Source organism: Pinus tabuliformis, chromosome X (assembly GCF_031772625.1).
Source record: "Pinus tabuliformis cultivar Carrire ecotype Pingquan chromosome X, CPIR1, whole genome shotgun sequence".
NCBI classification, from domain to species: domain Eukaryota; kingdom Viridiplantae; phylum Streptophyta; class Pinopsida; order Pinales; family Pinaceae; genus Pinus; species Pinus tabuliformis.
The window spans coordinates 1,226,619,639-1,226,637,109 of NC_142308.1; positions in this window are offsets into that span (position 1 = coordinate 1,226,619,639).

Below are 17,471 nucleotides of genomic sequence, written 5' to 3' on the forward strand. Positions count from 1 at the left end.
ATTGCAGGACAAGTTCAGCAGATGGAGGAACTCAACGCAATGGGGACCATTGCTTCCTAAGGGGGGAGGAATGATCCAGGTGGATGTTGGTGGCCACCCACCAACCCATTTGGACCCCCACAACTGTCTCTTTCAGCATTTTCAGTTTCCTTAATTGTAGCACAACTTACTATTTTTAGCAGTTTTTCGGGTCCTGAACTTCCGGAGCCGTTTTGAGGCCCTAAACGATGTTTTTTTGGGAATCTGGGGGCAACATGGGTCTATAGACCGATGTTGCCCTTCCCAAAGTGGTAGTGCTCGGATAGATCTTTCTAACGAGCTATTGTACGCGTCAAACGAAGATCGTATGCCAAAGTTACGACCCCGGGAAATTGATGTACCAATTTACCCAAACGGGGCCCACAATTTGGCGTTTCATCTTCTAGGGTTAGGTTTCGGGATGTGAAGGGTTTTCCATTGTTTCTCAACAATAAATAGGCCTTCGAGCCTCATTGTAATACAGTTCGGAACAGTTCAGAGGCATGTAGCCGCCACATCTCTCCTCAGAGATAAGCTACCATCGCCCTAGCTGGTTTCTTTCCATTTCTGTTTGTAAGCATATTTCAATATTTTACAGTAATGAAATGAAGTATTATTTCCGCTGCATCTCTATTTTTATGGTTATCGCATCTCTGTATTTATGGTTATCTCTGTAATCTATTGCGTTCCTGTTTAAATCCGGATCAATGTGGCCGAGAAGCATCAAGTGGATGTCGCTCAGATGGACTTTCCCTAAACTCCTGAGTCACAATGTTGTGTCTTGTTAGGGTGTCTCTAGCCTATTTTGTCTTATATGGGTACATGTGGAAAATGTAATACTATTTGTAAATATGTTGTAAGTGAAATTCCAAGTGTCAATATTGGAATATGAAAAGTCATCATGTAATGTAATGTGTCATTTAGTGAAGAAGCTGAGGATCCATGAGGGACATCAAACAGTCACAAAGGGGAATGTCATGGGTCACCTCACCCTTTGTTATAAATAGAATCTCATTACTCATAGAACAAGCTTTTGGGAGCCAAGATTTTGGCTAGGCTTAGGCTTAGAGAAGGCTTGGGAGTATTGTGAAGAGCCTTATCTTCAACACAGTGTAGAGCGAGTATAATTATTTGGAGGAGTATGTTTTCTTCAGTGTAATGTTCCACTATTGGGGCCAGTTGTCATCAATGGTGTATGTATGGATGGAACTTTCACTTATAATAATAATATCATAGCCAACATGCTTTCATGCATATGTTGTTAATGTAGTTTAGCTATTCTAGTTGTGTTGGCAATGTATGTTATGTAACTTGCACATATCCTTATAAGCTACTTTGTATGCATTTGTATGAATCTTATTGAATGTGTGTTGTTGGATTAACACATCACTTTAATTTGTTGACTATTCTTCATTTTATCTTGTGATGTCATTCCACTCGTGTGTTTCTTTCAAGATGCATACTATTACATGCTTCTAAGAGGCACACTTCTTTTCCCCCTTCATATGTTATAACCTTCATGCATCACACTTTAATCTTCGCATGGTAACACACTTTCTCTCACCCAAATTTATCATAATTTCCTCTGTGTGCTACCGCGGTCAAGGAATTACACTACCACCCACTATTGGGACTCCTACTCCAAACGATGTGAGGTCTAGCTGGGACTTCATATTGGGGAGATCCCCTAAATGTTTGCGGGTCCAGCACCATCAAAATTTATGGCACTAGAAGGAGGGCCAGATGAAAAGCTGAGCTCTTGAAGTTTGTTTTGAATTTCTGCACATATTTCATGACTTCTGTCCAAATCAAAACCCTGATATGTTTTTCTAACTCTACTCATTATGAAGTATTGGTGAGCATTTTAGATGACTTGTTCAGATATAAGATCAATGGCGAGGGTGGAACAACTTTGTTCAAGCGTACATTTTCTTTTGCTAGCTTTGTTGACCGGCATGATGTCCCATCTGATGATATTTCCTATGTGTTGTTCACTTTCACATTCGAAGGGCATGAAAATCAATAATGTCACACATTCCCGCAACCTCTATACACTCTTTTGATCAATTTTTTAGAGAATTATATCATGATTTCGTTCTTTATGACCATAAAGCTCTTAATAGAAAAATACTAAAATTGTGAAAATAGCCAATGAATCTCTTCAAGATTTTCACGATCATTTTCTTCACTACTATTTTGAATTTCCTGAAGATGAAGTTGACTGGGAATTCTTGGATGAAATATTTCAATATCTTTTCATGTTTCTGAAATTCCACATGAGTTAGAGTCTTTTGAACCTCTCCTAACATACCTCGGTGTTAGAGCTTCTAAATCTAAGATGGACAGGGTTGTTATCCCAAGTGACCCACCTTCCCCTTCGCATCAAACAACTCTAGCTCTACATGTCGAGGTGGGAGAATTTGAGAGTTCACCTGTTGATCTATCACCTTCTCCTCCTACCCCACATGGTCAGTATTTCTGCGCAAATTTAGACTGTAACCCTGATCATTTCCAAGTGGTCTTATATCCTCATGCTCCATATTTTGGTCCCATTGATCCTCCATATTTTGGTGTGTTATGTTCATCCGTCTCAGATCTCACAGGTGATGTTCATGAGGATCAAGTTCTAGACAAAGGTGGTGTTGAAAAACCAACCTGCGATATCATTTTTGATGAGTATGTGTGGGAGTTTGAACAAGAATATGCGGTGAACAATGACCTCCTTCTATCCACACCTCGTCCACTTTATCCTAACATGTTCCACAGTTTTTTCATTTCTATTCCATTTAGTGAAAATTTGTTTCCAGATTTTTCTATTTGTAATCATTCACAGAACACATGGAATACCAATTTTCCATTTGATTATGGAGAGGAAAAATCTATCTTCCCTGATCCTCCCCATCTCTCATCTTACCTTTCCTGAAACATTGATCGTGAAATTTCTTGATTTTCAACATCCCCTCTGTACGATTCATCAAATCACGAGGATGTCGTTGTCCATAATCTTGAAATTTCCGATCATGGTTTTCATGATATTTTCATTTATTCATCTAATCACGATATTGATTTGTCCACCATTGATATTTATAAGCCACTAGCCTTTAATGATCCATCATTTGAAGAATTCGAAACTACTCAAGATGTTGAGGCACTTTAGCCCAAGCTAATGGTTATGTCAGGTTCTTGAAGCCTTGAGGTTAGTTCCACTTCTAATCAGAAATCTGTTGAATCTTTCCAGTTTCCTTGCCGCTCTGTTGTTCACATTGAAAATCAATCGATCTTACCATTTTCACATCCTCCATTGGAAAAATGGAAAAATGTAAGTTTTCTTCTTTATTTATGTTTTCTCATCTTTCAAGTTTGAAGATGTGTACATGCTTTCCTTCCACTCACAATGTGTTAGGACACCATGACGTATCTTTAAATCTCCTTTCATGTGATTTCCGTATTTACTTTTCTTCGTATGCATTCAAGGTTCAGAAGTATTGGTTTGCATTATTTCATCTTTCTTTTTAGTTGGTTTACTTGCATATACTTCTTGTCAACTCTACTCTCGCCTACATGGGCCAACCAATGCGCCAATGGCTACATTGGAAGTATCAATTTACGTGAGTTGGCCTATGTTATACTTAGGTTAGAAGTAGGATTTGTTTCAATTTTCTTGTTTGTTTCTTGATTTGCTTACTTTGTCTTGCTTCTTTCCTTTGTTTGTTTTTTTTTTCACCTGTAGGTTAGTTTCCGCATGAAACTGTGTTTAGCTTCTTAGAAAATCATGGTCAAATCCAAGAGGAACTTGTACAACTATCAAAACTTGGTCATCTCTCTATTCCCTCCATTTATTTGAATCTAGCATTTCTTCTAATTGATGATACCTTGATGGAAAATATTTTCCTTTCGGAGAGATTCGTGATGAAATCATGATGCTTGCGCTCTTGACTAGCACTGCCTAATCTAATTAGTTTTCTATTTCTGGTTAACCCTTGTGAACTCAGTCAAGTAGAGTAAGGAGAGGGGGGAAACCTTAACAAGTATATATAAATATCCTTCTCTAAAGGGATAACCTCTTCTTCTCTCAATAAGTCGGGATCCCTCTTCTGCCTCATGAAATAAATAAGTGCATATGCACAGTTCTATGAAAAATGAATAAATAAAATAAAATAAAGGGAAAAAGAAGAGAAATCCATCCTACGTAGAGATGTGAAGAAAGTAACTCCACCGGGATACTCCCTAGGCTCACTAGCAGCAGAGCAATGTGTGTGTCTCTGAAGTGACTCCACTTGGGTATTGTCCAGGCTTGATGGAAGCAGAGCAACACCCGAGATGAAACTAAAACTTTGAGAGGCTATCTTACTTTTGCATCTATATACCCCTCATCCCCAATCGAAACAACTCAGTTTCACTTGGCTTGGTATGTGTGTTGTCGATGAAGAGAATGCTAGGGACCACATATTTAACTCAAGATAAGTGAAGAAACTATGATAATTGAAGAACTAAACAATACTTCTAGAAGAGTTAGACTCTCTTTGCACAAGACAAGGTCCATACAGAGAGCTAGAGTTCTATTAGTGTGTCGCCAATGTTGTAGTGGCTACAACCACCCTCTAAAATTTTGTCTATGCTTCGATTTTGGAGCCTTCCATCTAAACCACAGTAACTCATCTTGCACTAATATAGGTACTTGTGATTTGACTGAGCCTTATTATTTTCATCTTGGATTTTGTTTTCTTACTTTGCTCATTTTCTAACCCCCATGTTGATCTCCTGACTTGGTCCCTTGATAGTTTCGAGCTTGCCTCAGAGAAATGCACAAGTCTTGAGGGAAATTGGCCTTGCTCTTGAGAATTGCACAGTCCTGATTGCCAGTGATCCTTGAGCTCAGAAAACACATAGTACTAAATGGAATCCAACCTTGAGATAGGAAATTGTACAGATAATAGAGGCAGCCTAGAGCCACTGAGCCCAGAAATTGTGCAGATCTCACTTTGTTGAGAAAGTTTGCAGTGCATGAGTTAGAGAGTTGCTTAGTCCTTCCTTGAATTGCGTAATGGTTTGGGGCAATGCATGGCAGTTTTTCCCAAAAAAGAAAAAAAGAAAAAAAGTTTTTCTAAAAAATAGGGATCTATTTTTAGTAACCTGAAGGAGGCACTTGAGTTATTCTTAGAAACTATCGCCTAGTGTCACTTTTTCCTTGATTTTAGACATGCACATCATAGACCCTAACTTGAACAAATATATTTAATTGATGTTTCTAGAGCTCATTTTCACACTCGATATTGGAGCTCTAAAGTTCTTGAGGAGATCAAGGAGCCTTTGATGTGATCTTCATTTCTTTTCCGAGTGAGTTTCGATTTTCTTGTCCTTTGCCATTTTTTGTTGCTTTTTTTAATTTAGCTTGTGAGAGTGTTGTCTCACTTGTTTCTTTGAATGACTATTGTAAGTTTAACTTGTTTTAGCTTGTACAAGTGCTGTTTAAATTTTTAAATTTCCTTTCCCAAGTGTCACATGTGTTTTGTCATTTTTTCACCGATGGTCATCATTGCGGAGACTCTTCATGCCTTTTTTTCCTTCGATTTAATCAATTTTTGCACTTGTTTCACATGTATGCATCAAAACTTAATCATATCTACTGTCATCTTCACATCATCCTTCATATTCACTTGTTTTTCACACTCCCCATGGGTAGATCTGGGTCACCTTACCCAGATCTTACACTTCATTACTTGCATTGCGCAATCTGGGAGCCCAAGGCCTCTACCTTGGCTTCTAGAATTGTGCAAATCTTGGCCTAGGCTCGCTCCAATTGTGCACTGCAAAGTTGCAGGAGGCAACCTCCTAGCTTGGCCACTAAGACTGCATAATGCACAATCTCTCCTGGCCTTGGCCCATACTATATTTTTCAGTGCGCGATTCCAGTCATCGAGATTCCCAACTGACTGATGGGACTACGCAGTGCATAGTTCCCATAGTCAGCTAGTGACCTCTATCAGGAAAAATTTTTAGTCCTTCCAATCATGAGCTTGTCTTGCTACTTGATCTTGTCTTGAAGTTGTTTTTTCTTTTAGCTGAAATTCTCTTGCCATGAGTGTCCTCTCCGTCCCACAAGTACATCAATTGTTGAGCATATCTCTAGCAATCATAATTAACATGGCATTCAAGAGAGATGCATCAAAGGAAACCACCAAGAGAATTACTGGGGAAGCAGTTGAGCAGATATCAATGGGTTTTCCAATATATGTAGATACTCATGTGTTCATTGAGAACGGTGCAATGCAGATATGGCATCAGATCAAAGAGAATTTTGGAGATGACTTGAAGGAATACTTAGAGGACCAACAGTTTTATCTTATCATCCAATGGTTAAGGTATCTAAGGTTGTATGCAGGTACCCCATGTTATAGACATATTTGGGCACTGCAACCCCAATCACATATGTCAATAAACCAAGGGCTTTTAAACCCCTAAAAGTGTTGTTTCATACCCTAAAGGATCATGGTCAACTGATTACACCATTTCCCAGAAGTTCCACCTGAAAAACCACTTAGAACTGGCCAAAACTGGACCATACAGACTACTCCATGCTTAGGATGCGATGCATACTGGCTGCTACACTGGCCAGGTGTGATGCATACTGAAAGAGCCTTCTGTGGGGTGCGATGGGTGAGAGTAGACCAATGGTAGAGGCATTTTGCTAAGTGGAAACCCAAAGAATTTTCTAGAAACTACTCATATGACACTTGCCTCTCTGAATTTGCCCAGGGATGAGTAAGAGATCAAAGAAATCTCCAAGTGGAACCAAGAACTATTAGTGAAATGACACTAATCAAAAACCCAAAAGCTAACTCACCCCTCTGCAAATATCTATAAATGGATCCCTCATCTGAGAGATCTAGAGGCTGGAATTTTGTAATTTGTAAGGAAGTGCTGTTGGTTTCTCTTTGAGAAGAAACATTGTATTGTTGGGTGATCTTGCTTTTCATGTGGTGAAGAGGGCTTTCATGCTGGGAGGATGACGCTGGATCAGACAACTGGTTTGTAATCCTCTCTTCTATTTCTCCTATCAATAAAGTTCTTTGAGTTTTCCTCCATATAATCATGTATTTGTGAATATTGTTATTTGTGGATGCAATTGTATGGTTAATCCATTTGTGATTCTGCATTGCTTATGATATCATAGATCAAGATGCTTTGATGGTACTTTGTTGCTTTGTCTCTACAGGTATTCTCTAAAGTGGTACAAGTAGGAGAAGAGTGGCAAACTCTATCAAGGGAGAGAGGAAACAAGCAAGGAGCCAAGTGGAAGATACAGGTTAGTCGTCTTTGCTTCTCTCTTATCTATCATACATAAAGGAAATCTTGAAGTGCTTTGAATTGTTTGTTTCTAAGCTAGCTACTCGTCTTAGTGGGACTAGTAGATCGAAAAGACACTAGTTTTCCTGGAAACAAAATGGCGACTCCACTGGGGACCGAATAGTTTGTTTGTTTGTTACTGTTGTTTTCTTTATAAACTACAGATGGAGCCTGAATTAAAGCTAGCTAGCCTTCGAACTGCTTTTGCTATGCAACTGCAAAGTAGATCAACGCTGCCTCAGTCAATCTCCGGGTTGATTTATGAACTGAACATCTAACTTGCAAACATCCTAAGTTCCCTTGTGGTAGCTCAATAACCTCATAAGATCATACCCCTATACTTTGTTTTTACTGTCTATCATAGCTCAACCTAAATCACTGAACTTAGCTGCAAATTTTGAGTGAAAACCAAACTCAGTTTCATTCCCTGGTCCATTGCACTATCTCTAACTGGCAGCCTATATGCATCACACCTCCTGTGTGTTGCAGGTGAGATGCATCCCTGTTTCCCTTAAGGATAGGTGCGATGATTGAATGATACTGTTTTCCTCTCTAGAATTTGGTTTTTCCTCCCTGTTTTCAGCTCTATTCAGTAGTTTTGCTGCTTATGATCAGTATATCATTGTTGAAGCCTTCTTCCTTTACATTTTTCAGCCTCCATTGATTAGGATTTGTGAATGTATTTTATGTATTTTTTATCATTTACAGTTCTCTTTCGTTAAGAGTAGCTTAATCGAACTGTTTTTATTCAAAAGTGTCGTAACTATCGTTTTGAGTTAAGAAAAATAGTGTCATAAGGTCTTCCTCTTTTAGATAGTTGATTATGCTTTTGTCATTGTATTTGATTTGAATCATCAATATTTGAAGTGTCAAAAACAGTTTTCCATACGAAATTGAAAGTGTCGTCTTAGTCTTCCTTTCGTTTTGAAAAGAAATTGTTAAAGTGTTACTTTGAAGAAAATAGTTCAGATCTGTACTTAGTTTTCCTTTTTGGCATTATCAAATTAAGGAAACGGAAAAACAAATACATGCATGAGCATTTGCATTTAGACTGCATGTGAAAAATGATTTAGGAAAAGTGCATTTAGTGTGTGCTCTCTTCTCTCTGTTGATAGAATCGTACTCTTCTTTCCTTAGTAGCTAGGATTTTCATTGCTAAATGAAAACAAACGACTGTTTATCATTTTAGATTGAATATTTAGGAATTTTACATCTACATCACATGGTGAACCTTGAAATTCAAACCTTTTAAAAATATCAACTCTAAAATAAACTTCAATGAACATAAAAACACTTTGGAACTTAATGCAACACATCTAGAGGTCTAGGCTAGAGACGTATTCCGACGTTGTAAAACCTGGTAACTATCGTTTTCATCGAAGGTTGGGTGATTCCTCCTCTTTGATACGATAAGTGCTAGTACGGACTTGTGTTCCCCATACCGTCGAGTATATATTGGGAGACCACAATAGTCTGATATCCTTTATCCTTAGGAAGCCGTGTCTACCGCCCTATCGATCACAATGCACTGAACATAGCATTCAGGAAGATTGATTGTCGTACATAAAATCCTTGGTAATTTACCACCAAGGTGTATATTGCAATTTTGCGATTGGTTTGGTAATCCCTCTGTCTAGATTTCCAGAGTAGTCGCTTTCGTTCCTTTTCGACTCCTTAAAAGAAAAGGTCCATCAGAGCACTTTTCACTTCATGCTCATTAAAAATCGAAGGTGACTAGAGTCATCTTTAGCTTTTTCTCGACTCTTAAAAATTGAAAAAGAAAAGTTGTGTCAAAGCATCATAAAATTTAGTTAATTTGGAATAACATTTTCCCCTTTTTAATTTTGATTTGATCAAGTAATCCGCAATCATGGAAGAAAGTCAATCAAAACCCTATCGTTCGCGGAGGCTAGCGAATCAACCGTCTTTGACCCCGGAAACGAAACCATTCGGGGTGAAACAGTCTCGTTTAACTAATTCCACCTCTCCTGGTTTATTTGAAACTTGTGTTTCAATATCATCATATACTACAGTTACTCCGATCATTTCTGGTACATCTACCTTTACAAAAGAAGTTCCGTAGTTACAAGAGGACATTAGAACTGATCCTAGGGTAATAGTAGACACCTCTATACCTGAAATAGCTCCATCTAGTGCTGATCCAGAAACTGAAGTACACTTACCTGAACATCTGGAAGTTGAGTTCCAAAATTCAGAAGGTGTTACCCCTCCAGTATTTGTCACTACAGAAGCTATACCTTCTTCGGCTCCAGAAATATTTTACGAACTTGCTCTTCCACTTGGACTGATTGCTATAGAAGAAGTTGTAGAGGATCTTCCATCCAGTACTCCATTGTATTTTGAAACTAGGATTCATCTATATCCTTCTATTCCTAAAGTTATTTCTTTTAATCACCCTTCATCGCAAGTTCCTGTCGAATCACTAGGAAATATTTTGTATAGACTAAATATGTCTGAACAACCATCAACATCTAGGATTGCATCATCTGATACAGCAACAGCGGAGCCTCCTGTTCCTACTCCAAAAATGTTTTCTGGTATACCATCTGTCCCAACTAGTTATCAATCACTAGATGGAGTCCAATCAAGGACTGTTTCGACGACATGGTTTGTTCCCATTGGTTCCTCTAGAATCCCATCTGGCATTTCTTATGTTGAAGCTCAGCAAATTGATCCTGCATACCAGTTTCAATTTGGGTAGCCCAGTCTTCAAAGACCAATCTATTCTTTGAGCACTAGATTGCCACCATACGGGGGGCAGTATGCCTTTTCGTTGTTCCCTCTTGGATAACAATTGTATGAGAGCTCACAACAAAATTCAAGTCAAACTGGAATTACATCTAGTGGTTGGACACCAATACTACCTCAACAACCAAGGGTTGTATATCCAATACAACCAACCCAACCTATGTCGAATATTACCACTACGCCTGCTATTGTGACTGTGTCGCAAGTACAAGCACAACCTGTTGTATGTCAACCTCAAATTTCTCAGGTTGCAGTACAATAGCCTCTTGTCTCTATGGCTCCATCACTATCTCAAATTAGTGCTTCCTTAACCAGAACGACCTAGGCTCAAACAGGTGTTATCAGTCCACATCTTGGTCAATCATCTAGTATTGGGCAACAACAAATGGTTCAACAACCATGGCTGGTGCAATATCATCAACCCCAATTTCAGCAAGTTTACCGAGGACCTGAGCAGCAAGGCACTTTAAGTAATGGACAACCACATTTTCAAAATGGTTATCAACAACCATTCTATACTGGTTATGTCCAACAAGCTTATCAAAGTTACTAGCATCAAATACATTATGCTGGTATGCAAAGACCCATTGTTCATGCGATCCCATCTTATCCTGGGTATGCTTTTCCAAACCTGAATCAACAGTTGCCCTTTGTAGCAACTCTAGAATTACTAGATTTGAACCGGTTAACGAATGATCCAATTGCTTATGCCCCTTGGTGGCCAGCGATTCCTCATAAGCTTCCCTCAGATATTCCTAAATTCAATGGAAATCTGGGTGAATATCCATCGAATCACGTAATGACCTTTCATTTGTGGTGTTCATCCAACACCCTGAATGATGATTCAATTAGGCTTCACCTTTTTCAATGAATGTTAACTGGTCCGGCGGCGAAATGGTACATCGAATTGCCTAGAGATTCATTTAATAACGTCAGTGCCCTTGCCACTACCTTTTTAACCCACTTTCAGTTACCCATAATGTATGAAATGGGAATAGAACTCCTTACCAACTTTAAACAGACAATAGCCACTCACATATCTGATCATATTCATGAGTGGCGACGTCATCGTCGAATGTTAAAGATATATGTTCCTGATCAGCTTCTAGCTGAGTGGTTTATTAAGTCATTATTACCTTCTATCATAGAAGATGTGGCGAAAGGAGGAGTTGTCATTGAAGAGCAAGTCATTGCTCGTGCACAATATTTGGACTTGATCTATACTCAGTCTGGCACGCTCTATGACAAAATCCCTGATGCTCCTAGACCAGAATTTTCCGTTCCTCCCCCTCCTAAATCAAACAGGGACTCTCATGCCGGCGATGGCGTGATTGGTACCTCAAGTACGCAAACCACAAAGGCTCAAACTGGTAAAGCCCTTGCAGTTTCTAGTAAAAAAGCAAATGACAAACTTCCTGCCTTGGAGGTTAATGCCATGTCATCTGACAAAGGCAAAGAACCAAAGCAACTAGGGGGCAAGAAGAAAGGGAAAAACAAAAAGAAGAAACAGGAAGATTCAACTCCTGAAAAATCTTCTGAAATCCCTGTTGGGCAAAACAAACCTAATCATTCATGTTTCATATGTAATGAGGACCATTATACAAAAAATTGTCCACATCGAGCTGAGGTCAAGAAATTTTTAAAAACTTCGAGCACCTCAGCAGTATTGACTGATCCGTCTCCAAATCCAGAAACTAATCTGGTTGCTATCGATCATGCTTCCCCATCCCAAGTGCTTATGTTATCCATCTCGAAGCAGCAAAATGATGCTTTGATATCTACAAGGAATAAAGATTACGGGAATCCACAGATGTCGAATAACAAGGCTACAAATCAACCCAGTAGTTCGACAACAACTTCGTCAGAAGTTGTGCCACCCATCATTCCTAAACTAACAATAAAGCTGCCAATGGGAGTAGTACATAAGTCGACATTTAATCCTCACGCTCAAGCAGCACATAATTATAATATAGTAGAGGATCTGGCTCAATCGCCATTTGCTATGTCGAAACTTGAAGTACTACAGAATTGCCCCTCCCAAAAGAAAGCTTTATTATCAGCAATAGGTGGGATTGACCCAATGGATTCCAATCTTGTGGCCTTTAACCAGAAAGGATATGAACCTCAATTACTGGGCCAACTAGCTTTCCTTATACAGGTAAAAGCCCTCAACAAAACTGTTCATCAAACAATCATTGATGAGGGAGCATCTACCTGTATTATGTCAATGAGTTGCTGGAAAACTTTAAGCTCACCACCCTTGTCACGATCATCAATGACATTAAAAGCATTCGATGGAAGAAAATACATGTCGTATGGGATACTAAGTAACTTGCAAGTTGAACTGGGGGGCAAGACAGTAGAAATTGAAGTCGAAGTTATCGATGGAAACCTTGACTACAATATCCTACTGGGACGACCCTAGATTTACGCTATGGCTGCTGTTGTGTCAACATATTTTAGAAAAATTACATTTCCCTCCAAAGGTGGAATTATAATCATTGACGAACTAACATTTTTCCCCAATAGTTCACAAGCTACGGGAAGCATTCCAATGATCCATGGAAGCTCTCAATCGCTTCAAAATGTTGGATTAGGCCTCCTAAAAGACCCTGCCTTAATGGGTACTTTTGCCCTCCTACCTCCAAGTAATCTGGTGGAAGTGGCCATGGTGGAAACCTGTCATATGGTATCTTCTACATTAGCAAAGATTAAGAAGATTTCTGAACATTTTGTTAGCATGGATCATTGCCAGGTATTGCCCCCAAGCCCCATAGAAATTTTGTAGCAATCAATTTTCTGGGCCTGGGCGGCAAACCCAAATCAACACTCATCAAGTGTTTGGATAGATAGGTCTCTAGAATATGGCACCTCTTCAGATCCTTGGTCACGTATACATTCTACAGACAAAGGAATCATTCAGTCAATGATGATAGGAGAGGCACCATGGGAAGATTACCACCATCATTCCCATCTTCAAGATAACGACGAAGATTATTCCAGCGACCTTAATCATCCTTCAGTTTTTGATTTTCTATCAAATACTGTAAATATGGTGGATTCCGAGCGAAATCTGTCCAATATTGAGGAAGCTATCGCCATTAATATCTCGACCAAAAATAATGTTGTAGAGAATATTCATGTTGGCAAAACTTGTTCTCCTTCAGAACTGGAAATATATTGCGCTCTCTTTCACGAATTCAAAGATGTCTTTGCATGGTCATATGAATAAATGCCAGGCATCAACTCGAGTATCATTTATCTTGAAATTAAGATGTGTCCAGATGTTAAACCAGTACGACAATGGCTTTGACTGGTGCACCTGAAGAAAGTTGATACCATTAAGGTAGAAGTTGAAAAACTTTTACATGTTGGTTTCATTTACCCTGTTCCTCTAACTGATTGGGTATCAAATATTGTTCCTGTGATGAAAAAGAAAGGAATGATTAGAGTGTGCGTTGATTACAAGGATGTAAATCAAGCTTTTCCAAAGGACAACTACCCTACACCCTTCATCAACCAGATAATTGATGAATGTGCCGGATGCGAAATCTTTTCATTCATGGATGGATTTTCCGGATACAATCAAATAAACATCCGCCCACAGGACCAGTCGAAGACTGCATTTATATGTCCGTGGGGCACATTCGCATACCGTAAACTACCTTTCAGTTTAAAGAATGCAGGGGCAACTTTTCAGAGGGCAATGAACTACGCCTTCCATGACATCAAACACATCATTCAACCATATCTTGATGATCTACCGGCTCATTCACGAAAGCGGATTGATCATCCGCAGCATTTGAGAGCTATATTTCTACGTTGCCGAAACTACAAGATACGACTCAATCCACACAAATGTGTGTTTTGTGTCGGTTCTAGTCATTTACTTGGTTTCGTAGTTTCTAAGGATGAGATTTGACTCAACCCATGTAAGGTTCAGGCAATCATCAACATGCCTCCACCTTCAAATTTTCTTCAGATTCAAAAACTCCAAGGGAAAGAAAACTTTCTAAGGAGGTTCATTCCAAATTACGCTAAACTTGCTAAAGGTTATACACGTCTTTTGAAAAAAGGAGTACCCTTAAATTGGGATTTAGTTGTGCAAGCTTCCTTTGATGCTTTAAAAGGTCCCCTAGTAAAAGCATCATTACTGTATGCTACTGACTATCAAAAAGACTTTAACCTGTATCTCGCCGCTACAGATACAACCATCACAATGGTTTTAGTACAAGAAGACGATGGAATAGAACATCATGTGTATTATTTAAGCTACAACTTAAATGATACAGAAAGCAAGTACTCCTATGTTGAAAAGTTGGCTTTGGCAGCTGTTCAAGTAGTGCAGAGATTTCGACACTATATCCTCTTTCACAAAACTACCATTCTGTCAGATTGCAACCCTATGACTTACATTCTGTCGTGTCAATTACTAGGGGGAAAATATTCAAAATGGATATCCATTTTGCAAGAGTTTGATCTGGAATTCACAAAATCCAAATCAAAGAAATCTCTAGTTTTCGTGGAGTTACTATGTGACCTCCCATCGTCGTCCAATGATTCAACATTTAAAGCATCAATCGTGGATGAATCTTTGTTTCTGATATCGTCAAGCGATCCGTGGTATGGAGATATACTGATCTATCTCCAAACCCAAACCTTTAGGCCTAACACCTCTCGCTCTGAACAACGGCGTACTCGATACCAAGCCAAAGACTACATGATCGTCGGTGATACACTTTACCGTCGTGGTGTCAATACAGTTTTGCAAAGGTGCCTCACGCATGAGGAGGCCGAAAAAGACCTGAATGATTGTCATTTAGGTGCATGTGGGGGGCATCAATCTGGTTACACTACGGCACAAAAGATCTTATGAGCGGGTTACTTCTAGCCTACTATATTCAAAGATTGCATAATCGCAGTCAGAAGTTGCCATGCTTGTCAGATCTTCGACCGCAAAACCAGACTACCACCCACACCGCTGCATCTAGTAGTTGCTATTGGGCCATTCGCCAAATGGGGCATAGATTTCATGACATGTAACCCCACCTCAGCCAGGGGGCATGGGTATATCATAGTCGCAGTCGACTATTTTACAAAATGGGCCGAGGTGATGCCTACATTAAACAACAGCGGCAAAATGGCTGCTCTTTTCTTTTTCAATCATGTAGTCTCTAGATTTGGTGTTCCACAAGCTATAGTCACAGATCATGGATCACATTTTTGCAATCACATGATGGTTGAATTGGCTTCCAAATTAGGACTGCCCCACGACAGTTCTACTCTGTATTATCCACAAGCTAACGGACAAGTTGAGGCCATCAACAAAGTCTTGAAGTGCATGCTGCAAAGGATGATTGGAGTCCACAAATGAAATTGGAACTTAATCCTATACTCAGCTTTGTGGGAATATAGGACATTGCTGAGAAATGTGACCAGATTTATGCCCTTTCAATTCGTGTATGTCCTAGAAGTGGTCTTATTGATTCAGTGTGAAATTTCATCTCTCAAGTTCGCAGTTGATCTACTTCCCGAAACTTCGGAGGAAGAGGCTCATTTCTTGGAACTAATCCAATTGGATGAAACCCGTCGTGATGCCACATTGGCTAACAAAGCTCATAAGAAATGTGTCAAGGCGCAATTTGACAAAAATGTCAAACCCCGTGTCTTCTCAGAAGGTGACCTGGTCTTGCTTTACGATCAGGACTCCGATAAATTGGGAGTAGGTAAGTTCGAACCATTGTGGATGGGCCCCTACATTGTTAAAAGAGTATTGGCAAAAGGAGCCTACGAGCTAATAGATTACGATGGGATTCCATTGTCGCAACCCCAGAATGGGTTGTATCTTAAGTGTTACTATGCTTGATTAAGTGTAGTAATCTCTTTACAAATATGCTTTTGTTACATTTTTGTTTTCGTCAAGAGTTATCATTTTTGTTAGGTAATCCACCTTGCATTTCTTGCAAATTGTCGAACTTGTTGGAATCATTCGTTGGATACGCCGACGGAGCTAGTCGTAGTACACAAAACCTATCCTCTGCAGCCTGGGCCATTTTTGATCCAAGCGACGAGTTAGTGAGTTTCAGAGGGATATGTATTGGTCAATCAACAAACAATATCACTAAGTACAGCGTGTTGATAGAGCTCCTCTCTGATGTCATCACACATGGCATATGCCAACTTGTTGTCAGGCTAGATTCACAACTCGTCATCCTACAACTTACTGGCGTCTATTCTGTTCGGAATCCAGCTATCTATCATATGTTCCTAAGGGTCACGACTTTGGAAAGGAATTTTGATCCTATTCAATATCAACACATTTCCAGAAACTTCAACACATTAACTGATTCATTAGAAAATTATGTGTTAGATAGACATTTTTAGCGTTTTTAAAGGAAAAAGAATTTCAATTAACATTTGCATCAGGATCACATAACTTAACTGAAATAAAACTCCAAAAATAAAAAATATATAATTGTTTATAGTTTTTACAAAATGTTCTGTGTCCAGGACAAAATCAGTCATATGACCTAAAAACTCAAAAATGTAGAAAAAAACCCTAAACTAATGGTGCTGGTGGTAGCAAGTCACCGCCTGGGTGATCATACGTAAGAGCCTAGTCCATCGACTCGGCACGCCAGTGGTATGGCGTTGTAATCTCAGAGGTAACTCGTCGGTCCTCACATCTTGAATACCAAGGGTGAGACCCTTGATCTGATCCTACAACACTGCAAGGGTCTCCGCTATGTCCAAATCACGAAGGACAACCCTCCCTACAGCCTCTCCTGCTGGAACGATAGCTGCTACCATTGGGCGTGCTGCTGGTCGCACTGGCCCAACATCTGCATGCATATATGAGTTTGATTAGTCTTGATAACATTTTAAAAAACACAAGAACATTATAAAAACCAATAAACAAAGATATGGTCATATCATTTTTACCCATAACACTCCACTGCTCACCAGCCGGTAATGCCAAATCCGGGTTGCCTTGGAAATCCATCCCAACGTATGGATACTCTGCGAAGACCATCTCCTAACGGTCGAACCACTCAAACAAGGCATTAGAGAATGAAATCTGTGACTGACCAGCATGTCTAGCCATGAGGTCAACCCATCTCTGCATCCGTGGTTCCCTCGGTGCTGGCAGTCTTAGTGAAATGTATCATGGCTGCATCAGTGGAATCCTCTCCAAGGCAAAAGTGGTCAGAATGGAACCATAACCAAAGTTCTTGGATCTTCCATTCTTCACCTTGGAGAGCTGTTCTTTTATAACCAGAAGTACTACCTCGCACTAGTTAAATACCTTTGGTTCCAAGCATTCCAGTGCATATTGC